The 7,279-nt window shown below is 38.7% G+C and overlaps 1 pseudogene; it reads right to left on the bottom strand.

Moving 5' to 3' along the window:
* LOC100464255 overlaps window positions 1–7,279 on the bottom strand; it is a 156,302-nt pseudogene that overhangs the window by 73,972 nt on the left and 75,051 nt on the right.

The raw sequence follows: 7,279 nt of genomic DNA, 5'->3' as shown, positions 1-7,279 counted from the left end.
TCTTTTCTTTGCTGGGGGGGACTTCTCCTTCTCATCATTCTGATGAGGAGAGATTGCGGGGTTGTCCAGAGACCAAATTATTGACTGGGACCCAGGCCGTGCACCCTTGTTTTATAGAGATCTTAGGGATGTGGGCTTCTCCTTTAAAGATTTTATTTATTTATTTGAGAGAGACAGACAGACAGTCAGCAAGAAAGGGAACGCAAGCAGGGGAGTGGGAGCGGAAGAAGCAGGCTCCCAGCAGAGAAACCCGATGAGGGACTCCTTTCCGGAACACTGTGATCACTCCCTAATCCGAAGACAGGCACTTAATGACTGCACCACTCAGGCGCCCTGGGTTGTGGCTTCTTGATTTTTCAGCCTTCCTTCTGGGGGAGGGGCCTGCCATGCCGATACTCAGGAAACCCTGTTTGGGTAGAGTCTCCGTGTCCCCTGCGAGGGGGGATGGGGATGGGCACCCTGTGAGCCGGTATTTCCAGGCTTTTTTTCTCTGGCGGCTTTCCCTGGCGGTATGCTGTGCCTCTTCTGAGAGTCAGAGCAGCAGTGGCCGTATCCTAGCCTCTGTCTCAGAGCTGAGAGATCATAGTTCACTCTCCACTGATGTTCTGGCCACTTTAACTCTGTTTCAATTGGTGCTGCTAAAACCCTGCAGTGACCTGGGATGTGCTCCTCACAGCCTGTGTGCCAGCCCTCACTTCCAGGGCCAGTAAGTCTCTGTCCTTTGTGTTTCTAACCCCGCCCGCTGCCCCTGGTTCCCACGTGCGCTCCCCAGCTCCCGAGCTCCCTGTTTCAGTCTGGTTCGCCTGTGCTCTGGAGCGCCAGTTTTCAGTCTGGTCACGCTTGCACTCCTGAGTTCTTGGTTTCACTCTAGTTCGAGTGTGCGGTTGGGAGCTCCTGTTTTCAGTTTGGACACGGGCATTTCCATGCTCACTGTCTCAGTCCGCTCTCTTGCGGGTGCTGGTCTGAGGGTCCAGCCCACTTCCCAGCACAAGTAGCTATTGCTTCCCGGCGCCTGAGCGCAGAGGCTCCCTCCCCCCTTCCCTTTATCTTCCTATATCTGTGCTCGGATTCACAGCTCCCCGCTTCGTACCTCAATACTCAGCACTGGAGATGTTCATTTGTAGAGATCCAGATGTATCTTCCTGCATCTCAGGCTGATTCTGTGGGTGCTCAGAATGGTCTGGTAGATATCCAGCTCGACTCGGACCAGCTGAGAAAGGGTTGCCTACTACTCCTCCATCTTTTCTCCTCCTTGCAGAAAGTGGTTGCCTTTCTGTTCATAGAGTTTCTGCTACTCTTTCCTTCATTCTCCAGTTGCATTCATAGGTATTCGGAATGGTTTGGTAGCTCTCTCGCTGAATTCCTGGGACCAGACAAACTTTAGGTCTCCTGCTCCTCCGCCATCTTGGAATGCCGAGCTGGAGCTCAACTCCTGCTTTAAACTGGGTTCCTTGCAGAAAGTGGTGGCTGTTCTGTTCTTAGAGTTGCTGCTATTCTTTTCTTCATTCTCCAGTTGAGTTTGTAGGTGTTCAGAATGGTCTGATAGCTATCTAGCTGCATACCTGGGACCAGACAAAGTTTAAGCCTCCTGCTCCTCCGCCATCTTGGACTCCTCCCTGAATCACTAAATTCTACTCCTGAAACTAGTAATACACTATAACTTAAATAAATTGAATTTAAATTTTTAAAAAAAAGAAGAAAAAAATGTGGACTGAGGCATGCACATGGGTGTGCACAAGGCCTTTTTTGATATAGTGGAATTGAGTGTGGGAAAAGAAGAACAGGGCGGTGGGGGGATAGGGTTTGTTGCCATGGGCTTAGGGCTAGGAAGGTGGAGTCAGATCTCTCTGTGCTGCCAGGTTCGAGCATGGAGCTCTAAGGTGTTCTAGAAGTACCAAAATTCTAAATTCAAACCTTCCCTTCCAGGTCCTTATGGAGGCTTATTTTGTCAAGATAGAGTGTACAACATATTTAAGCATATGTTAACCTGGTTTATCTTGTCCAAGGTCCTAAAGATATAGTCCTAAGACATCTTGTGCCCCATCCCTGTCTTCTTTCCTCCTTCAGCACTTTTTTCCTTAGCTATATTAATATCTAACTTTTTTCTTAGCTATATTAATATCTAACTCTTTTTGTCTGTTTTATTTACTGTTGTATCTCCAGTTTCTGGAAGAGTGTCCGGCACATGATTAAATGCTCAATAAATATTTATTGATTAAATTAATGAATAAATGCTAATATAATAAATCTGGTGCAGGGCTAAGAAATAATTATATCATTTCAGGGAGACTTGGTTATTATGATTGAATAATAGTTTAACTTATATGGTGGAAAATTATTCAAGGCATTTGCATTTTACAAATAGATATAAGGTATTAGGTGTCATATTGATCTGCTCCCAGGTTAGTTTGAAATTGTTGGGTTCTTTCTTTCTTTCTTTCTTTCTTTCTTTCTTTCTTTCTTTCGAGAGGGGAGATTTTTTTCTCCTTAAGTTTGATAAATTTGAAGAAGATCCTGTGAGAAATGCCAGACTCCAGATGGAAACTGAGGAAAGGAGACAGATTCCTTATCTCACCTAGATGAAGTACATCAGGCCATATAAGGTTAGAGTCAGGAAAGTTCCAGGTGCTTCTGCCAGTAGCTCCCTGTATAAAATGATGGACAGGCAAACAGTGAAAAGCTGTTCTGAAGGAACACTGGGCAATGTGAATGACTGGTAGTGCATAACCAGATCTTGAAAGTAGAGATAGCAATGTAATTCATGAAGAATTGAGAAACAGTATTCGCATCACTTAATAAGAGCAGTTAGGTAACAGGGAGATTATCTGAAAAAAATAACCTCTTTAAATGGACAGAATTATAATTCTCTCTTATAAGTCATCGTCTGTCTTTTTTGGATTTTATTTGGAGTTGAAGTAGGAGAAGTCTAGTGGATAAAAAAAGAGCCATAGAGTTGCAGTCTTGTGTAACTTACAAGCTCCTTTGTGTATTTCTTATGTTATATGGTTAAGTTTCAAATCATCTTAGACTTTGTCAGTGGATACATTCTAAATGAACTTTTACCCATTAAAATATTTTACTGTGATATTGAACATGCTTTAGATTAATTTAATTATTAGTGCATGACAATCATATCAATAATATGAAAACAAGATTATATTTCTTCTTTAAATTTGGTCAAAGAGCTAGGAGCAGACACCCACTCAAGTATGAAAAATCTTTAAAAAATCAGAGCTGTCAAAATATTGAATAACTGTGAAATTCATCCTTATTTTTGTGAGAAACAATAGTTCACTCTCTTCATTCAACTGTAGAAATATATTATAATTTATATGTCCACTCTACTGTTGATGGATGTGTTGGTTTTATTTTTCAGTTTGGGGCTATTCTGAACAGTGACGCTATGGATATTCTTAAGTATGCCTCTTAGTGCACATTATGTACACATTTGGGTTTGTTATATGCCCATGTTTATCTTCAGTAGATAATGCCAAACAGTTTTCCAAAAAAGTTTACATAAGTATGATTCCATTTTATATAAAATTTAAAGCCAGACAAACGACTTGATGGTGACGGATATTGGATAACGGTTACTTCTAGGACTAAGTGATGGGAAAGGGATCTAAGGGAGTTTCTGAGATGCTGTTAATGATTTATTTCTTGTTAGTTAAAAGGGAATGTCATTACAATTGCATCAAAAAGAAGAAAATATTTAGGAGTAAATTTAACCAAGGAGGTGAAAGACCTATACACTGAAAACTATAGGAGCTTAATGAAAGAAATTTAAGACAAGGAAATGGAAAGATATTCCATGCTCATAGATCGGGAGAATTGATATTATTAAAATGTCCATACTACCTAAAGTATACAGATTCAATACAATCCCTATCAATACTCCAATGACATTTTTCACAGAAATGAGAAAACAATTATAAAATTTGTATGGAACCACAAAAGACCCCCAATAGCCAAGGCAATCATCAGAAAGAAAGGCAAAGCTGGAGGCATCATGCTCCCTGATTTCAAATTATTTTACTAAGCTATAGTAATCAAAGCAGTATGGTATTGGCATAAAAACAGGTATATAGATCAATGGAACCTAATAGGCAGCCTAGAAATAGACCCATGCATAGATGGTCAATTAATTTAAGACAAAGGAGCAAAGACTATACAATGGGAAACAGTCTCTTCAATAAATGGTGTTGGAAAATCTAAAAAGCCATATGCAAAAGAATGAAACTGGGCTATTATCTTACACCATACACAAAATATCATTTAAAGTGTATTTAAGCTTGAATGAATGTAAGACATGAAACTACAAACTCCTAGAAGAAAACCTAGGTCGTAAGCTCCTTGACATCTGTCTTGATGATGATTGTTTTTGGATCTGACACCAAAAGCAAAGGCAATAAAAGCAAAAATAAACAAGTGGGACAACATCAAACCAGAAAACCTTCTGCATGACAAAGGAAACCAACAAAATGAAAAAGCAACCTACTAAATGGGAAAAAATGTTGGTAAATTATGCATCTGGTAAGGGGTTAATATCCAAGATATATAAAAAGATCATACAACTCAGTAACAAAAGAGCAAACAATCCAAGTAAAAGATGGGAAGACAGACAAAAGAGACATTTTTCCAAAGATATGCTGATGGGTAACAGACAAATGAAAAGATGTTCCACATCACCCATCATCAGGGAAATGCAAATCAAAAGCACAAAGAAATATTACCTCACACCCGTTAGAATGGCTAGTATCAAAAAGACAAGACGTAACAAGTGTTGGCAAGGATGTGGAGAAAAAGGAGCCCTTGTGCACAGTTGCTGGGAATGTAAATTGGTAGAGCTACTATGGAAAGAAAGTATAGAGGTTCCTCAAAAAATTAAAAGTAGAACTACCATATGTTCCAGCAATTTCACTTTTAGGTATTTATCTGAAGGGAATGAAAACACTAACTCAAAAAGATACCCAAACTCCTACGTTCACTGTAGTGTTATTTACAATAGCCAAGATATGGAAACAACCGGTGTTTGCACTGATGGATGAATAAATAAAGAAAACGTGATGTATATCATATGTATTATGAAATATTACTCAGCCATTTAAAAAGAAGGAAATCCTGCCATTTGCAACAGCATGGATGGACCTTAAGGACATTATGCTAAGTGAAATAAGTCAGACAGAGAAAGACAAATACCATACGATTTCACTAATATGTGGCATCTTAAAAACAAAAACAAAACTCATGAATACAGAGTACAGATTAATGGTTGCCAGAGGTGGGGGGCAGGGTGCAAAGTGGGTAATGTAGGTCAAAAGGTACAAACTTCCAGTTATAAAATAAGTGTCCTGGGGAAGTGATGGACAGCATGGTGACTATAGTTAAAAATGCATATTGTATATTTGAGAATAGTTAAGAGCGTGGATCTTAAACATTCTCATCACAAGATAAAAACATTGCTAACTATGTGAGGTGGTGTATGTTAACTACACTTATCATTTGGTGGTGATCATTTCACACTATACACAAATATTGAATCAGTCTGTTGTACATCTGGAACTAATATGTTACATGTCCATTATACCTTAATAAATTTTTAAAAAAATAAATCAAATAGACAGATGGCCCTCAAGAACAAAAAAAAGTGGGGGGTGAGTTCATATTCTGAACATTTATCAAGCTATACATTTATGATTTGTAAAAATTTCTACATATGTGATACTTCAGTAAAAACTTATTTTAAATTTTTTCTATTAAATATGCTGCTTTGCAGTGAGAGGGAACTTATCCTCTTTTGAGGTATTTTTAGCATAGGATGGACAACAGTTGGTAGAAAATTTACATGTTTTATAGTAGATTGGAAGAAATGACTTTCAGGTTTCCTCTTACTTTGATTTTATAATTTTCTGATGGTAGGCAAAAGTTTTCCAGTATCTTTAGCCATTCTTTATATAACTTGGTTTCTTATCCATCTACTGCCCTTGACCAATTTCTTCCGAAGGCAAACAGTTCTCTGGGAACAGAGTTTTCAGCTTTTTTGTTCTAATTACCATGCTGTGTCCTCAGATTGTATGAAATTTTATTGAAGTGTTTTGGTACATCTGCTGTGGGTCTTTTGTCAGACAGTTCTCAGTAGCAGAAAAACGACAGCCCATTCACCCTTGGTGTGCATGCTCCTTTTCCTCACTTCCCAAGCTCTGCCAACTGTTCAATGTGTCGGGAGTGCTGTTGACATGTTGTTTGCTATTTCAGTCCTTTTGGTTTTGTGCATGTGAAGGGAATACTAATAGAAATGGAAAACAAATGAAAAGTAGAAAGGAAAAAAGATGGAGTACAAATGTCAGCAGAAAAAAATCCTTTTCTTATAAAGTGAAGCTAGAAGTAATTTGATGGAGTAAGCCACAGTACAGGATCCAAAGTGCTATGCCATTGAGTGAATCTAAAGTGAGAATGAACTGTGACAGAGGGACATTCAATTCTCGAGAGGCCATGGTAAACTAAAGTATGGAGTATCACTACATTTTAAATCTTTCTTGGAAGCTGCTAAGAAAACCTAAAATATAAACAGTGTATACCAAAAACAAAACAAAGAGTTCAGGAATCTTCCTGAAGATTTACCTGGAAAAAAAAAAAAAAAGCAACTTACACCTTTATGTTTGAGTTGGGGCTTAAAAGATCTCATGCATTTTACCAGCTATTAGTGCGTATCTGGAATACAGCTCTTGTTTATAATTGTTGTTGACTACTTTTGTCTTGTCTTCTATGAGACCTTCCTATATCCATACAGTATGAACTGCCCTCATTTCCCCCCTTTTTTTGAGGGGGGGCTTAAATGGATTTCTGTCGCTTGCAACCAAAAGCGTACTAGTACTCAAATTGGCCAGTGTGTGACAGAACAAACTTGGAGAAAATATGTAACTGACTCATGAGGCCTGGAATTACTGAGCATTTTCCCATTCCAGAATGAAAAGCTGTATGTCTTTGGAAGCAATAACCTGATCTTTCTCTTGGAATCAGATATTGTGCTCTTTGGGGATAAAAGTGTAAGAATTTTGTGGTAAGTTTTAGATTAGCTTACATTACTGAATATTTCTGACGGCCTCCATTGACATATTTCAAAAGGGCAAGAAGTTCCTGTCCAGAGTTACTTTGCTAAAAAACAGAACCAGAAACATTAAGATAAGCATATAACTTTGTTATAAGGAAGATCTGAAACTGCTTAAGATCAGATAATCATTGGTCTTTCTGAGCTGGAATGTTAGGATAGGGTTTTCTA

The sequence above is a fragment of the Ailuropoda melanoleuca genome, chromosome 8, assembly GCF_002007445.2.
Source record: "Ailuropoda melanoleuca isolate Jingjing chromosome 8, ASM200744v2, whole genome shotgun sequence".
NCBI classification, from domain to species: domain Eukaryota; kingdom Metazoa; phylum Chordata; class Mammalia; order Carnivora; family Ursidae; genus Ailuropoda; species Ailuropoda melanoleuca.
Note: the sequence above shows the minus strand (reverse complement) of the source record. Positions and strands in the feature narration are given on the sequence as shown.